We start from the raw sequence: 19,463 nt of genomic DNA, 5'->3' as shown, positions 1-19,463 counted from the left end.
ATCTGAGGACAGTGTCGATAGCATTCAAATTTGGTGAAGACGAATTCGGGCTAAGTTATGCTCCACAACTCATACTGGTAAATGTGTGTGCTGTAAATGTAGATCATTCGATAAAGTACAATGCATTGATATTTGGTGAAGACGAATATGGGCTAAGTTGCGCTTAGCAACTCATACTGCGTGTGCTGTAAATGTAGATCATTGGATAAAAGTCCACTCAGTCAGTGTTCTGAAACGCAAGAGGCAAGACGTTCACCCACTCTGACACGTGGCATCTGCCAACAGGCCCAGAGATGTGGGCAGGAAATGCGCCGGGCTACCTGCCCCAAGTCTGATCGCCAGCTTATGGCACGGTCATGTGGTAGCCACTAAGCACTTCCTGTCACATTGGAAATACCTGTGGCCTCCCTCCCTTCCCATCCCCGGCGCATGGATACCCTTGGTCATTCAACATGAACTGCTTCAGGAATAATTACACCTAGTGTTGTGGAATATTGTCACACACGTAACTAGAAGACATCACATGAAATAAATGCGCCACTGTACAAAGAGAGAGAGAGGGAGCTTTGAAGATGACGTGAGAATATTTAAACAATCACACTTTTTGTTCTGAGGAATACCGCCACTACCACACTTGAATATGAACTCTAAAAGCGACCGGCTTCAGGACACTAAATCCAACTGAATATGTCTCTAAATGCACTTTCAAAAAGGCAGCTGCACAGCAGTTTACATCAATTTTGCGATGTATACCACCACACTCGAACTTGGGCTCTAAAAACGGATCGCTGAATACTTGTGAAACCTCCCTGAGACACTTCACATGCTTTTGTGGGAAGCAGATCCCGAAACCGATATCAGCTGCAATATCTGATTTTACACACCAAAATGATGATACCTGGGTGTCGAAATAAACATCTGCTTAACTCCAAACAGGACGCTCACCACTTTTAGGGTTTTAGCTGCTTGTTTCAAGACGCTGCCGCAGAGAGAAAACGTTCTAAGTCCTACGGCCGCAGTGGTGTTCAGCAATTTTCTGAAATGGTGAGTGGACTTACTTTATATTTTCCGCTGTTGGAGTCAGGGACGTTATGTTTTCCTCACTTCTCGAAGTACACACTGGTGTCTAAGCAAAGACAGGAAAATCAGAACAATTAGGCAAACAGAATTCGAAGCACTGTCCAACAGACGACAAAAATGGCTGAAAATTTCGGTGTCCTACAGCTGCTGGTCTGGAGATACTCTAAAGCCACAATGGTGGACGAGGGACAGCATTCAGCCAGAGATGGATGGTGTGCTTGAACTTGTCTCTGAACACGCGAACGAAGAAAATATCACGTTACTCTCAGAACTTTCCGTGGATACCTTTCCCCCATCTTGTTCGAACCAGTCTGTAGAGGGCCCTATGCCCGTCACAAAGAATTTCTTGTGAATGAATGGAGCATTCTGCTTGGCTCTTACTGAAGTTACCCGCCAAACTGCAGCTGCTGCCGGTGTGGGAGCACTGTCCACCATTCTTTTTTCTGCACACAGACAAATTATGAGACTTTCAGCGGCCAAAGTCCTGGAATGTCTGGGCGTGTGGGGTGAGAGGAGAAACCTCGAAGAGTTCCCTTAACGTTGGTTAGGCTTCTGGAAATTCGTAAGTATAGAAACAACGCTCTGATTCGCCCGTCGCCTGCTGACATCAGAAGGGAGTTTCTGGAGCAAACTGGCGAGGAAGATGTTCTCTGATTGGCCTGCATCTGGGAACATTTTGTGGTGGAAATTTATTAAACCTGGCAGTTTTCACGTTATTGGCGGAGAACAACAACATTTTTTGCTAGTTGGCGGTTGCGGCCCGCAAGGCACAAACAACAGAGCCAGGAGCAGGGACATCGGAGAAGTACACCCTTGGTTTGGATGTGGAAGGTTTTAGACGTCGAAGACTTTGAGTTCACACGGTGGATGGGACTTCAGGCACGCCGAGTTCTGACGTGCGAGATTCTGGTTCTTCACGTGTGACCACACACGGCCGACTTACGGCCACAGAAGATTAGTGAGAATATGCATAAGCACCGGCGACAGATGGGGACTTACCGTTGCCACAGTACCGTTAGTCCAGGTTCCAGAAATAGTATCATATTCATTTATTGTTCAATCAACCACTGGAGTAACTGAAGCATTTCGTGGTTTGCATTCGTAATAGTGATTGAATGTGTAGCTAGGATACGGTAATGCTTTCCCTAATTGATTTATACCTTTAATGCAATCTCTTTTTCTAGTAGTCATGTCACAGAATCTTATGCTATGTCATTGCTTTTAATACAATAAAACATCAGTTTAATTTTATTCGTATTTCATTTGAAGTAACTGGTAGTTTCTTTCAATTCATTATTACTGTTATGACTTGTCGAGTGAGTAGATACAGTCATCCAGCAGGATTTTATAGTAATTCCCCGCTTTAGGATTCCATACTACGGTCAATTTCGAGATACCGATTTCGTTGGGCGATTTTAACATCGGACCTTAAGAGGTGTTGAAGTCTGGGCAGTTCCATCAATCTGGTACGATTTCACATCCACAAGCTGCAAGGTTTTACAAAATCAGAACGCAGAGACCGCGTATAGTGCGACAAAAGGTACCCAGATGAGATACGTTTACCAAATATAAAAACTACATTAAAGAAATAGCTTAAATTGTGTAGATGGAAACTATTGCTATCACATGGAACCAAAGCTATATTTAGGTATCCCTATACAAAGCAGGAAATAGATAAAATTATGAAATGATAAGCAGTGAATCAAAATATGGCATACAGAGTAAAATAGCTATGGTTCAAGAGCTATACACACGCACCAACCAACAGACCGACCGACCGACAAATTGGACGTGAGTAGGCTTTCGACTGACCGACCGACCGACAAATTGGACGTGTGTAGGCTTTCGACTGACCGACCGACCGACAAATTGGACGTGTGTAGGCTTTCGACTGACCGACCGACCGACAAACTTCCCATGTCGGGCTGTCGGGAGGGTGGGACCACCCGACTGCGATCCTCGACTCGCCCCCCCCCCCCCCCTTCACCTTCCATCATTCCTTCCCAACAAAAGTATGCGCCGTGTGTAGAGCTGTCGTGCTAACCACCGTAACCACCCGCGGGATTAAATGCTGTCGTAATATACATGTCAGGATGCGAGGCGGACGAAACACAGGATCTGGAGACATTTAAGAGTGTTGATGTTTCTGGGACACATCGATCGAGGGATATAGCTATATACACGCAATAAATGAAGCCCTTTCTTTGTCTCTTGACGAAGCCATACTGGTTTCGTGTGGGGCTTAGAGAGAATAAAAGACCGTCGACATTCCGTACTTCTGTTTTTAGGTTTTATTTGCGATATATATTTAAATCTAAAAACCGAAATATTGACTTTCAGTGGACATTAATTCATAAAATATACTTGCTTCATTGTTGTAAGCGTTAATTTTCTTTATTTTAAAAACCTTTTTTACGGTTCCAACAGTTGCTAACTGCTTCATTTCTTATTTGTTGTATTTATTTGATGTGTCCTACCACCATGTGTAGTCTTTCTTCTGCAAATACGAAATGAGTTTCTTGAATTTACAGGTCATCTTTTGCCCTACATACATGAATAAATTAACAACGTTTACATGAATCTCTTTTGTTTTATTTATTTTGCTTTACCATGACGTATTTGTTCGGTCATCTATCAATCACGTTTCAGGAATCAGTTTAGTTAATAACTGTGGGGATAGAAGAACGCTAAATTTGAGGTCCTCTTAACGTCTGTCAGTGGTTACAAATCGTAGTACAGCTAACAACCTCTCTTCACAGCTTGTAACCTCCCCCTAACTTATCGCATTAATGACAGTGAAAAATTAAACCGCGTGTACCTAATGGAAACTTGGGAAAAGCAATTGTCACCGAAGTAATCTGTCGGTAAAGAGGGAGTAAAGAGTTACATCTAAATGAAAGGAAAAATGCAAATGAAATTGGTGGAAATTAATTTTGAAAAGGGTAAAGTTAATAAAGAAAGTAAATGTGCGGTCGTTACGTTAACAATTAATTGGCGTTAATTTGATATTTGAGATTTGGGGAAAATTACGGTCGCCAGTCCCATGGACAACTACTGTAATAACTGAAAATGAAAGATTAATGCACATATATTTAGCACTAAAAGCGTGGCAACTGAAGGTTGACACGTGTTGTGTGAAAACTGAGTGTTTGTCAGAAGTAATAAATTTTGCTACATTCTGACTTAATTTAGCAAAAGATTTAATAAAACCGGAAAATTGAAAGTTAATTTAGTGACTGAAATTAATAGTGAGCTTTGATTCTGAAGCACATCGAAATTCAGTAAAATACGGTTAGTCTTGGGCTACCTCAACAATCATTTCAAAAGCTACTTGAAACTACGCAATTTAGAAATAAGAGATTTAACTTTGATCTTGAATTAAATGATTCTGAACATTTAACAATAATAAAATATAGTACGTACCAAGCTGAGTTGCAGTCACAGGTAAGCTAAAATATGGTAACAAAATCGCACTCTTAATTTGTGCTTGTGTAATCTAAATATTGTAGCCAGCTATGAATACTTTAACTGAACTTTGAAATTAAAGCAGTCAAATGGAATGATATTACTTTAATGCTGGCGTTTGAATTTCAACGACACTCGGGTTCATTTCGGAAAAGGAAGAGACCCTGCTTGGTAATGCCATTGGGACAATGAGCAACAAACGTTCATGCTACGTTGCTGTAATTTGGTGGCGCCCGCATCTCGTGGTCGTGCGGTAGCGTTCTCGCTTCCCACGCCCGGGTTCCCGGGTTCGATTCCCGGCGGGGGTCAGGGATTTTCTCTGCCTCGTGATGGCTGGGTGTTGTGTGCTGTCCTTAGGTTAGTTAGGTTTAAGTAGTTCTAAGTTCTAGGGGACTTATGACCACAGCAGTTGAGTCCCATAGTGCTCAGAGCCATTTGAACCCTTTGTAATTTGGTGACACTAATTGACCAGTTTGAAAAGCGGAGGTCTGCCATACAGTCATAGAACTTTACGTGCTTCCAGTCTTCCTTGTTGGTTGATTGAAGGTTTGAAGCCGTCGATCGAGGAGGTGGCGACAGTCACTCATTGTCGGCCGTCGCTGTTGCAGAGGCTGGATGTTGGCGCGCCTTCTTCTCGACACGGTCACGAGGCAAAACGGGCTCTTGATGTGCGCCAGCTAATGCTTCCCGTCCGCGACACCGTGTCAGAAACTGTCAGAGCAAGTTGAGCGCAATTACATGCTGCCAAACCCCGAAAGCGCGGCAACTCGCGGGAGCGTCACACAACACACCTGCTCCACCGCCCTCCTCCAGCCAGACTCTCCCTGCTCTGCCCGCGTTCCACGCGGCAGAGTTAACCCTACCAAAGATCCTAAACACTTTGGTTCTCCACACGACCTATCGATGTATTCGTTCGCCAGCATAGTTTTCCCTAGGCAAGACCCAGCGTAAAAATACAAATAGTATTTACAAAACAAACCTCTTATACATAGACATAAATGCATAAATAAATATATATATACAAATAGTAAAACAATTAAATATATAAACACACAGAAATGTCATATCTTCAGGTAACAAAATAAGGAAAAATCCATAGTACAATAGATGGAAATAGAAGGATATGCATTCCGACGGTACAAGCTTTCAGCCTCTCTCATTACTGTATTCTGTTTCGTCAGATGATGAAATGCATGATTCATCCATTCAATGATAATTGTGAAAATTATCGGGTTCCAGCTGCTCAAGTAACAGAAGGTGGGTAAATTTCTCTCCTTGCATTAGCCACTTCTTCGCACACAGCTTTATCTCGATTTTTTTTTTATAGTTACGTCTAAAATAGCGAAGGCACACTCATGTTTTACTCTCTGTGCATAACCAAGAAGGATCTCGTAGAACATAAACGCAACAACTTAAGATAAACAATTCAACAGGGCAGCGTAGTAATAGTTGATGCAGTCGGTTGGGGCGTGTGTAGGCTCACACGAAATCGTTCGCCGACCGATAAATTGCTGCGAATTTAGGGGCCCTTAATGTGCATACACAGTGCACGTATTCAGGATCACCAACCCGTACGTCAAGGCATCAGGACCAGGGGCAGTAGAAAATGTTGCAGAAAAGACAGACCTATTTTTAGATATTAAAATAAAGAAATATAAGATAAAAAATACAGTGAGGCCAAGTCACCTACGATAAAATAAGGATATTAAAACCCCCCACTTAAAATGTAAAGCCCCTAGCTTCCTCCATACCAAAACGAACAAGTTAAAAATACTAAAGCTTTCAACATGAAGTAAAAGGTATCACTGCACCAACATTCTAAACGCTGGTAACACTGTATCGTTATATTTTCAAGTTTTCTTCTGTGAGAGAATGGTGCCCGCTTCACTTAAGACAAATCCTGGTTTTTAGGAAGCTCAGCCAAATCGTAATAGAGATCCCCCATGTACTTCGATAACCTCTACGCTCAGCTACTGATATTTTTACATTATACAGTTTATCAACGACTCCAACACTGTACTCTCCGAGCGAGGTGGCGCAGTGGTTAGCATACTGGAATCGCATTGGGCTGGACGACGGTTCAAATCCGCGTCCGGCCATCCTGATTTAGGTTCCTTGGAAATGACACGGCCGACTTCCTTCCCCATCCTTCCCAAATCCAATGAGACCGATGAGTTCGCTGTTTGGTCCTCTCCTTCAAATCAACCAACGAACTGTACGCATTGGCCGGCCGGAATGGCCGAGCGGTTCTAGGCGCTACAGTCTGGGACCTAGCGACCGCTGCGGTCGCAGGTTCGAATCCTGCCTCGGGATGGATGTGTGTGATGTCCTTAGGTTAGTTAGGTTTAAGTAGTTCTAAGTTCTAGGGGACCGATGACCTCAGAAGTTAAATCCCATAGTGCTCCGAGCCATTTTTTTTTTTTTTTTGTACGCATTGCTTACAGCGATTTGTTTCAAGTTACCTGATTCTCTTTCTGTGGGGGATTGGCTGAGCGATATCTCACCAACGTGGTGTACCATATATTTGAAAAAAGTAAACTTGTACTGTTGAGTATGGCAGTAAGGTGAAGCTTAAATGAGAGGCAGACTGAAAATTTCCGTGGTCCGACCGAGATTCAATCCCGCGCGTTCTAGGTTTCCAGGCTCATACTTTACCACTAAATCAACAGGCCCTGTTATCAGTGATTTAAAATGGTTACAGACTTTTAGCACTGCCGTGGACTTGCTTAATTGATATACATTGGGCCATTGTAACGGATACTTGTTTACGAAGGGTCTGCGTATGACGTAGCAGGTCACATCGCTCATACAGATTCAGAGAGGAGCTCGTTTCATAGATGCAGCGGCCCAGCCAGCTCATTGTGCCGAGTTTGGCGCTACCTACGAAGTTGTGAAATATTATTTATATTCTCTGTTATAAGTGAAATTTGACCTTTATTATACACCAAATTGAATTTAGTACGATATACACTCCTGGAAATTGAAATAAGAACACCGTGAATTCATTGTCCCAGGAAGGGGAAACTTTATTGACACATTCCTGGGGTCAGATACATCACATGATCACACTGACAGAACCACAGGCACATAGACACAGGCAACAGAGCATGCACAATGTCGGCACTAGTACAGTGTATATCAACCTTTCGCAGCAATGCAGGCTGCTATTCTCCCATGGAGACGATCGTAGAGATGCTGGATGTAGTCCTGTGGAACGGCTTGCCATGCCATTTCCACCTGGCGCCACAGTTGGACCAGCGTTCGTGCTGGACGTGCAGACCGCGTGAGACGACGCTTCATCCAGTCCCAAACATGCTCAATGGGGGACAGATCCGGAGATCTTGCTGGCCAGGGTAGTTGACTTACACCTTCTAGAGCACGTTGGGTGGCACGGGATACATGCGGACGTGCATTGTCCTGTTGGAACAGCAAGTTCCCTTGCCGGTCTAGGAATGGTAGAACGATGGGTTCGATGACGGTTTGGATGTACCGTGCACTATTCAGTGTCCCCTCGACGATCACCAGTGGTGTACGGCCAGTGTAGGAGATCGCTCCCCACACCATGATGCCGGGTGTTGGCCCTGTGTGCCTCGGTCGTATGCAGTCCTGATTGTGGTGCTCACCTGCACGGCGCCAAACACGCATACGACCATCATTGGCACCAAGGCAGAAGCGACTCTCATCGCTGAAGACGACACGTCTCCATTCGTCCCTCCATTCACGCCTGTCGCGACACCACTGGAGGCGGGCTGCACGATGTTGGGGCGTGAGCGGAAGACGGCCTAACGGTGTGCGGGACCGTAGCCCAGCTTCATGGAGACGGTTGCGAATGGTCCTCGCCGATACCCTAGGAGCAACAGTGTCCCTAATTTTCTGGGAAGTGGCGGTGCGGTCCCCTACGGCACTGCGTAGGATCCTACGGTCTTGGCGTGCATCCGTGCGTCGCTGCGGTCCGGTCCCAGGTCGACGGGCACGTGCACCTTCCGCCGACCACTGGCGACAACATCGATGTACTGTGGAGACCTCACGCCCCACGTGCTGAGCAATTCGGCGGTACGTCCACCCGGCCTCCCGCATGCCCACTATACGCCCTCGCTCAAAGTCCGTCAACTGCACATACGGTTCACGTCCACGCTGTCGCGGCATGCTACCAGTGTTAAAGACTGCGATGGAGCTCCGTATGCCACGGCAAACTGGCTGATAGTGACGGCGGCGGTGCACAAATGCTGCGCAGCTAGCGCCATTCGACGGCCAACACCGCGGTTCCTGGTGTGTCCGCTGTGCCGTGCGTGTGATCATTGCTTGTACAGCCCTCTCGCAGTGTCCGGAGCAAGTATGGTGGGTCTGACACACCGGTGTCAATGTGTTCTTTTTTCCATTTCCAGGAGTGTAGATGCAGCGACCCTGCCAGCTCATTGTGCCCTGTGTGGCGCTACCTACGAAGTTGTGAAATATTATTTATATTCGCTGTTATAAGTGAAATTTGACCCTTATTATACACCAAATTGAATTTAGTACAATATTGTTTAATGTTAATAGCTAAAGAGAGAATTAATTCCAGCTCCTTATGTAAGTAGTTTTTGAGATACACAAAATTACATAAAACACAAAATTTAGAGATTTGATGAATAAATAACTTCTTGACAAATACACAAGTATTAGTTAAAAGTCAGGAAGATATAAACACCGTCTTGGTATGTAACATCTTTTCCAGTGTTGTTTACCGAGCGAGGTGGCGCAGTGGTTAGCACACTGGACTCGCATTCGGGAGGACGACGGTTCAATCCCGTCTCCGGCCATCCTGATTTAGGTTTTCCGTGATTTCCCTAAATCGCTTCAGGCAAATGCCGGGATGGTTCCTTTGAAAGGGCACGGCCGATTTCCTTCCCCATCCTTCCCCCACCCGAGCTTGTGCTCCGTCTCTAATGACCTCGTTGTCGACGGGACGTTAAACACTAATCTCCCCCCCCCCCTCCAGTGTTGTTTGCAAACGTTGTAACGTCTCTGGTGACGACAGTTAAAAGCAGGCAAGAATATGGTTGAGATAGCGTTACCTGTACCAAGCACTGACGTCAGTTGAAGCCTGTCCGCCATCTTGGTGAGTGTTACAAATCAATTTCTCTATTAAAGTCCTGTGTTAAACCTACCCTTTAGCGTTAATGGATTTAACTGACAGTCAGTTCTCAGCATGTACTTCGGAACAGTATAATTTCGTGGGTGACTACTCATCATCAGACAGTTGAATAACAATTATTTAACGACAATTCTCACTCTTCGAGCATAATGTACATCGCGACAGTACAGCCGAACGTTTTACTACTGTCTTAAGTGAGATCGAAGAGTTGCACTGCAATACGAACTCTTCACAGACTCACCAATATGGCGGAGGCACGCTTCACTTTTTCAGCGTGAGTGCGTATCCCTGTATTCTAACCTCCTTGCGCTAGTCAGTTAAAGCCTGGTGTTGGGCTTGTAAACCGAAAACCGGTTAACCTGAATAAAGTAATCCTGTAGGACTTCAGCAAGTTTTGACGGTGTATCTAGACTTTCAATAACACAGGGAAGAACATATTCTGAAAAACAGCTAATTTTTACGCAACTAGTTTATCTTTTGTTGACGTTATGATTACTGTTAAGCATTGCGTTTCATTTGTTTTGTAGCTTGAGTGAATGAGAGACTAAATGTGGTATATAGGTGACGCGTGAATCAATATAACTGTTAATGTTGGAGCAATAGTGACCGTGGGAATCTCGGTACGTTTTTGTTAGATGAGACACATAAATAGCGGAAACTATGGATTGTACTGAAGGTACTTTTGAATATTAGAAAACTTGTTCCAGTACGAGACATATACAGTGGGGATGAACTGGGTTTTATTTATTTTTCTGAAAAACATTGTTTAATAATTTCTTCGAAACACATTTTGAAACGGCTGTGGTACGAGGTTAAAAACGCAGGATAGTGTATATCAAAATCCAAAGCTGCTTGACTGCTTTGGCATTCGAGTAATCAGAAGCGAGCGAAGTCACGTGCTTTTGCACTGCAAACGGGATTGCGATATGCAGTTGAGGTCAGTGAGTGCTTAGCTCTTGCAGCGAACGGACATCTGTAACAATGTGCTAATTCCGGGTAATTGTGGAGCTTGAGAGCTTGACGTGTGTGAGAAAACGTTCGAAAACAAACGTAAATGATCATTACACAAATCTCAGATTTTTTTAGTGTAAAACTGTGATTCATTTTAAAGTACTAAAATTTCCGCAAGGTGTACTACGGACTCGTAACTTAGAACTTTCTTAAGTTCAAAGTGAGCATTTGCAAAGTATTGTACGAGTTTTTGAACTATTAAATCCGTGTGCATTTTCGGTATCAAGTCGGGATGGAAAATATTAAAATGGTTACCAAAGAATGTGTTTTATGTACATGTGGTTGGCTGATTTGAGGGAGGAGACCAAACAGCGAGGTTATCGGTCCCATCGGATGAAGGAAGGATTTAGGGAAATCACGGGAAACCTAAATCAGGACGACCGGACCCGGGTTTGAACCGTCGTCCTCCCGAATGCGACTCCAGTGTGCTAACCACCGCGCCACCTCGCTCGGCGTAGGCGTGAAAGCCGTATTACCAACTGTAAACAGTACGGACGTCGTGGCATCAATTTGTACTTCACAGTGACAATATAGCAAAGTTTACAGCAGTGACTTCAGTTCGTTGGGTGGTTCTGTCAAACCAGGAATGTAAATTACCTTGCATGTCGTTCCAGGGCGGGTGTCTGTGCTGCAGAAGAATTCACCAAAGATGAGTGAACATTGAAATGCAGCTCAATAAACTGCGCAACCGCATGTGCAAGCTACCGACAGCAAGCAAAATGGACACCGCAACCAATCATATTCTCTCTACACTATTTGGACGTGTTTCCCTTTTTCTTTTTCTTCTTCTTCTTCTTCTTCTTCTCCTCCTCCCCCTCCTCCTCCTTCTGTTGCCTTATCCCGCGTCTTTTACGAGGCAGCATTGTCATATGGTTTCAAGTAATGTAATATTAGTGATTGTTGGGTAGCCAGATGACATCCATGATGCCGCTATCTCCCCCCCCCCCCGCCCTACCACTCCCCCCCAATTGTGTACCCTGTCTTTCTGCGTGTAGAGAATCTCTTATGCTCAAGTGTGCGAAGTTTTTCTAATAGTTTGTGTTGCATGTATCTGAAGATGAAGGTGGATACCAGCGCAGTGTTTACCTGCTCGGGTGTAGAAAATTTGGACTTGTCTCATATAATGCTCTCGAAACGCTGAGGTATTTGAGCGCGTTACATGGACCGACTAACGGGTCCTAGTTATCACTGGCGGCCGTCTATTTCTTCCAGACTCCGTACAGATCAGTTCTTAATGGTGTGCCAGCAACACGGAAAGAAAGAAGCGTGGACTGTGACTCAAACAGAGCTTCTGACATGTAGCAGGTACGCAGTTTCTTATTCTTTGCGGAGCATTCTCTGCCGGGCCATTTCGAACGAAAACTACGTGATTTACGGCTTGTACATTCGGCTACTGCACCAAAGGAAGTTGTTGCGCCGATAAATATCCCGTTACGACACGGAGTACAAGTTATCTCTTTACCGGACAGTGAGGCGAAACGGTTTGGTACTCGGCGGGCGCGGTGAGTATGCTGGAGCCGGAACGGGGATGGCGGGGGCGGCGGGGGCGGCAGCGGCGGCGGCGGCGGCGGCGGCGGCGGCGGCAGAGGAGGCCGAGTGGCGCGACACAGTAGCCGGCGATAAGGCGACAGCGGAACGCACTCCGCCCCCAGCCACAAATCTCGCCGCCACGGCCGCCGCGGCCGATGCCGATGCCGACACAGCGGCGTGGCCAGCGCGGTCGGCTCTCTGCTGCTGCGGTCCACAGAAATACACTACTGGCCATTAAAATTGCTACACCACGAATACGACGTGCTACAGACGCGAAATTTAACCGACAGGAAGAAGATGCTGTGATACGCAAATGATTAGCTTTTCAGAGCATTCACACAAGGTTGGCGCCGGTGGCGACACCCACAACGTGCTGATATGACGAACGTTCCCAACCGATTTCTCATACACAAACAGCAGTTGACCGGCGTTGCTGGTGAAACGTTGTTGTGGTGCCTCGTGTAAGGAGGAGGAATGCGTACCATCACGTTTCAGACTTTGATAAAGGTCGGATTGTAGCCTATCGCGATTGCGGTTTATCGTATCGCGACATTGCTGCTCGCGTTGGTTGACATCCAATGACTGTTAGCAGAATATGGAATCGGTGGGTTCAGGAGGGTAATACGGAACGCCGTGCTGGATCCCAACGGCCTCGTATGACTAGCAGTCGAGATGACAGGCATCTTATCCGCATGGCTGTAACGGGTCATGCAGGCATGTCTCGATCCCTGAGTCAACAGATGGGGACGTTTGCAAGACAACAACCATCTGCACGAACAGTTCAAACGGTTCAAATGGCTCTGAGCACTATCGGACTCAACATCTTAGGTCATAAGTCCCCTATAACTTAGAACTACTTAAACCTAACTAACCTAAGGAAATCACACACACCCATGCACGAGGCAGGTTTCGAACCTGCGACCGTAGCATTCCCGCGGTTCCGGACTGCAGCGCCAGAACCGACGAACAGTTCGACGACGTTTGAAGCAGCATGGACTATCAGCTCGGAGACCATGGCAGCGGTTACCCTTGACGCTGCATCACAGACAGGAGCGCCTGCGATGGTGTTCTCAACGACGAACCTGTGTTCACGGATGGCAGAACGTCATTTTTTCGGATGAATCCAGGTTCTGTTTACAGCATCATGATTGTCGCATCTGTGTTTGACGACATCGCGGTGAACGCACATTGGAAGCGTGTATTCCTCGTCGCCATACTGGCGTATCACCCGGCGTGATGGTATGGGATGCGATTGGTTACACGTCTTGGTCACCTCTTGTTCGCATTGACGGCACTTTGAACAGTGGACGTTACATTTCAGATCTGTTACCACCTGTGGCTCTACCCTTCATTCGATCCTTGCGAAATCCTACATTTCAGCAGGACAATGCACGACCTGTTGTTGTAAGTCCTGTACGGGCCTTTCTGGGTACAGAAAATGTTCGACTGCTGCCCTGGCCAGCACATTCTGCAGATCTCTCACCAATTGAAAATGTCTGGTCAATCGTGGCCGAGCAACTGGCTCGTCACAATACGCCAGTCACTACTCTTGATGAACTGTGGTATCGTGTTGAAGCTGCATGGGCAGTTGTACCTGATCACGCCATCCAAGCTGTGTTTGACTCAATGCCCAGGCGTATCGAGGCCGTTACTACGGCCAGAGGTGGTTGTTCTGGGTACTTATTTCTCGGTATCTATGCACCCAAATTGCGTGAAAATGTAATCACATGTCGGTTCTAGTATAATATATTTGTCCAGTGAATACCCGTTTATCATCTGCATTTCTTCTTGGTGTAGCAATTTTAATGGCCAGTAGTGTACTTCAGTTCGATCCAGTGGTACCTACGGGAGCATCCACGTTGTAGTGATCCAGAAGTTGTGCAGTATCTCTTACAACTTTGCTTGATAAACGACCTATGCTATGGTATATAATTAATTTAATGTCTTCATTATAATAAATTTTTAACGGCAAGACAATTTTGGGAAAACGATGCGAAGCCAGTGTAGAAGCACACATTTCTTTCTTTGACTGCGAAAAAGCCTTTGATTCGTTCAATAGAAATAGACTGTGCACAATAATTGACAAGAGAAAATGCCCCTCCCATCCTACACAGGTGATTAGGAGCGTATCTGAAGACACCATAATAATAATAAATACACGCACTTCAAAAATAGGTAATAATAGAAAATAGATCAAGGAGTCCGACAGGTATCTAGTATGACACCGACTCTTTATCATATACACGATGGTCCATTGATCGTGACCGGGCCAAATATCTCACGAAATGAGCATCAAACGAAAAAACTACAAAGAACGAAACTCGTCTAGCTTGAAGGGGGAAACGAGATGGCGCTATGGTTGGCCCGCTAGATGCCACTGCCGTAGGTCAAACGGATATCAACAGAGTTTTTTTTAAATAGGAACCCCCACTTTTTATTACATGTTCGTGTAGCACGTAAAGAAATATGAATGTTTTAGTTGGGCCACTTTTTTCGCTTTGTGTTAGATGGTGTTGTAATAGTCACAACATGTGGCTCACAAGTTTAGAAGAACAGTTAGTAACAGGCTGGTCTTTTAAACTAAAATACGGAACGTAGGTACGTTTGAACATTTTATTTCCGTTGTTCCAATGTGATACATGTACCTTTGTGAACTTATCATTTCTGAGAACTCATGCTGTTACAGCGTGATTACCTGTAAATACCACATTAATGCAATAAATGCTCAAAATGATGTCCGTCAACCTCAATACATTTGGCAATACGTGTAACGACATTCTTCTCAGCAGCGACTAGTTCGCCTTCCGTAATGTTCGCACATGCATTGACAATGCGCTGACGCATGTTGTCAGGCGTTGTCGGTGAATAACGATAGCAAATATCCTTCAACTTTCTCCACAGAAAGAAATCCGGGGACGTCAGATCCGATGAACGTGCGAGCCATTGTATGGTGCTTCGACGACCAATCCACCTGTCAATAAATATGCTATTCAATACCGCTCCAACTGCACGCGAGCTATGTGCCGGACATCCATCATGTTGGAAGTACATCGCCATTCTCTCATGCAGTGAACCATTTTGTAGTAACATCGGTAGAACATTACGTAAGAAATCGGCATACATTGCACCATTTAGATTGCCATCGATAAAATGGGGGCCAATTGTCCTTCCTCCCATAATGCTGCACCATACATTAACCCGCCAAGGTCGCTGATGTTCCACTAGTCGCAGACATCGTGGACGGTCCGTTGCCCAATAGTGCATATTATGCCGGTTTACGTTACCGCTGTTGGTGAATGACGCTTCGCGCGCTAAATAGAACGCCTGCAAAAATTCTGTCATCGTCCCGTAATTTCTCTTGTGTCCAGTGGCAGAACTGTACACGACGTTCAAAGTCGTCGCAATGCAATTCCTGGTGCATAGAAATATGGTACGGGTGTAATCAATGTTGATGTAGCATTCTCAACGCCGAAGTTTTTGAGATTTCCGATTCTCGCGCAATTTGTGTGCTACTGATGTGCGGATTAGCCGCGACAGCAGCTAAAACACCTACTTGGGCATCCTAATTTGTTGCAGGTCGTGGTTGACGTTTCAAATATGGCTGAATACTTCCTGTTTCTTTAAATAACGTAACTATCCGGCGAACGGTCCGGACACTTGGATGATGTCGTCCAGGATACCGATCAGCATACATAGTACACGCCCGTTGGGCATTTTCATCACAATAGCCATACATCAACAAGAAATCGACCTTTTTCGCAATTGGTAAACGGTCACTATCAATGGACCACCCTATATATATATATATATTAATTAAGTCTCACCGGCCATTTGACCATCTTCTTCTGTGCGGCTGCACAAACAATGCTTGAACACATACGGGAATCAGCAAAAAGCCGCGAGTAATGAGTAGAATGGGCAGGGGCACTGTGAATATAGTGCGGGACAATATGTTGGGAATGTTTGTCTCACTGGAGGCGTGCCAGAGATAAGTCCCTGCAGTCGCATTATCCGTCCGCCGCTCGTGGTCTCGCGGTAGCGTTCTCGCTTCCCGAACACGGGGTCCCGGGTTCGATTCCCGGCGGGGTCAGGGATTTTCACCTGCCTCGAGATGACTGGGTGTTTGTGTTGTCCTCATCATTTCATCATCATCCAGGAAAGTGGCGAAATTGGACTGAGCAAAGGTTGGGAAATTGTCCGGGCGCTGATAACCACGCAGTTGAGCGCCCCACAAACCAAACATCATCATCTCAGTCGCATTATCCTCTGTGTCCTCAGTGGCTCAGATGGATTGCCGGCACGGTAGCTCAGCGTGTTCGGTCAGAGAGAGGGGTATTAATTTCTTTGTAATTTTCTGTCTGCGGTCCAAGTTTCATCGAACTAAGTTACTTTGCAATGACATGCCATGCGAAAGTGACTTTCATCCTTAAACTTCGCAAACTACCATACTTCAAACAAAGCATCTTGACTTCTGTTGTCTGTATACTGGCAAAATCAGAAGCAGTCTGATACGGAGAGTAAGGAATAATTTATACTCCTGAGCCAAAGTACTCAGTTCTATTATAGAAGGACTGCTTGTGTGTTTTTTTTACTTTGTGTTTATATAGCCGGCCGGGTTGGCCGAGCTGTTCTAGGCGCTACAGTCTGGTACCGCGCGACCGCTACGGTCGCAGGTTCGAATCCTGCCTCGGACATGGATGTGTGTGATGTCCTTAGGTTGGTTAGGTTTAAATAGTTCTAAGTTCTAGGGGACTGTTGACCTTAGAAATTAAGTCCCATAGTGCTCAGAGCCGTTTTGTGTTTAAATATTTGAGAATTTCTGATTTCCACCGTTTATGAATACTAGAGGGATCCGTAGACTGTATAGAAAGTATTTCTACTGCCAGTATTGTGGTTCTTAATTGCTGAGCTTATTGTATTTTTAGTCCTGTTATTATCAACAAATACCAATAGGGAAATCATGTGAATGTAATATGTAGGTGTAAGAAACCCAGGACCTTAAGCAAGGTGATTAGTTTTCAGCTTCATACAAAATTCTCAGTATTCTTATTTCATGCTTCTGCAGAACAAACCCTTTTTTCATGGATGTCGGTGAAAGTAGGGTAGCAAAAAGGTCTTAGGGTCAACACAGTGAGAGAGATTTCTAAGCCCAAAGCAGTCAGAAGTCAGTTTTTTGGGTAACTTATCCACTCGCTGGAACCACCTGTTTAATATCCATCTAGACACTTAGGCACCGTACACATGAAGCTTTATCCAGTGTATACGCGTGGATTTCTAGTTCCGGTACCTGCAAGTCATATTCACTTGTTTGGAATTGAATAGGTTTTTGCTTGATAAATTGGCTATTGACTATGGACCCGTTGCAAGCGTTTTCCGTCATTTTCCTGGCTGTATCTCGTATGTGTTCCAGCCCTTCATCAATATACTTGCGTCATCAGCAGATATTAGACTTTTTGTCTAGTGTTCGCAATAAATTACACTCCTGGAAATTGAAATAAGAACACCGTGAATTCATTGTCCCAGGAAGGGGAAACTTTATTGACACATTCCTGGGGTCAGATACATCACATGATCACACTGACAGAACCACAGGCACATAGACACAGGCAACAGAGCATGCACAATGTCGGCACTAGTACAGTGTGTATCCACCTTTCGCAGCAATGCAGGCTGCTATTCTCCCATGGAGACGATCGTAGAGATGCTGGATGTAGTCCTGTGGAACGGCTTGCCATGCCATTTCCACCTGGCGCCTCAGTTGGACCAGCGTTCGTGCTGGACGTGCAGACCGCGTGAGACGACGCTTCATCCAGTCCCAAACATGCTCAATGGGGGACAGATCCGGAGATCTTGCTGGCCAGGGTAGTTGACTTACACCTTCTAGAGCACGTTGGGTGGCACGGGATACATGCGGACGTGCATTGTCCTGTTGGAACAGCAAGTTCCCTTGGCGGTCTAGGAATAGTAGAACGATGGGTTCGATGACGGTTTGGATGTACCGTGCACTATTCAGTGTCCCCTCGACGATCACCAGTGGTGTACGGCCAGTGTAGGAGATCGCTCCCCACACCATGATGCCGGGTGTTGGCCCTGTGTCCTCGGTCGTATGCAGTCCTGATTGTGGCGCTCACCTGCACGGCGCCAAACACGCATACGACCATCATTGGCACCAAGGCAGAAGCGACTCTCATCGCTGAAGACGACACGTCTCCATTCGTCCCTCCATTCACGCCTGTCGCGACACCACTGGAGGCAGGCTGCACGATGTTGGAGCGTGAGCGGAAGACGGCCTAACGGTGTGCGGGACCGTAGCCCAGCTTCATGGAGACGGTTGCGAATGGTCCTCGCCGATACCCCAGGAGCAACAGTGTCCCTAATTTGCTGGGAAGTGGCGGTGCGGTCCCCTACGGCACTGCGTAGGATCCTACGGTCTTGGCGTGCATCCGTGCGTCGCTGCGGTCCGGTCCCAGGTCGACGGGCACGTGCACCTGCCGCCGACCACTGGCGACAACATCGATGTACTGTGGAGACCTCACGCCCCACGTGTTGAGCAATTCGGCGGTACGTCCACCCGGCCTCCCGCATGCCCACTATACGCCCTCGCTCAAAGTCCGTCAACTGCACATACGGTTCACGTCCACGCTGTCGCGGCATGCTACCAGTGTTAAAGACTGCGATGGAGCTCCGTATGCCCGGCAAACTGGCTGACACTGACGGCGGCGGTGCACAAATGCTGCGCAGCTAGCGCCATTCGACGGCCAACACCGCGGTTCCTGGTGTGTCCGCTGTGCCGTGCGTGTGATCATTGCTTGTACAGCCCTCTCGCAGTGTCCGGAGCAAGTATGGTTCTTCTGACACACCGGTGTCAATGTGTTTCCATTTCCAGGAGTGTATTTATGTCAGCCAAGAACAGGAGTGGGCCAAGCACTGAATTGTGCAGTACGTCATATTTAATATTTCCCCATTGTGATTTTTCTCTTACCTCTTTTGTATTAATGTCTGTTTTTTAAGATGTGACACTATTAATCCAAGGAGAGAACCTCTAATACAGTGGGTTGCAAAACTGAAGGACGAAAGTAATTTTCGCATGATGAGTTACTTACAACGCTACCGGCTGTTACCAAATCAGCGACTTACCGATAATGTTAATTCTTGATTGTGACTACGTCTAATGGAAAGGTATCGGGCTGTTTTTCGTTTTTAGAAAAGATTCTGTTGAAAGGAAGCAGTAGCAGAAGAAACG

Source organism: Schistocerca cancellata, chromosome 5 (genome assembly GCF_023864275.1).
Source record: "Schistocerca cancellata isolate TAMUIC-IGC-003103 chromosome 5, iqSchCanc2.1, whole genome shotgun sequence".
In the NCBI taxonomy this organism is placed as follows: Eukaryota; Metazoa; Arthropoda; class Insecta; order Orthoptera; family Acrididae; genus Schistocerca; species Schistocerca cancellata.
Note: the sequence above shows the minus strand (reverse complement) of the source record.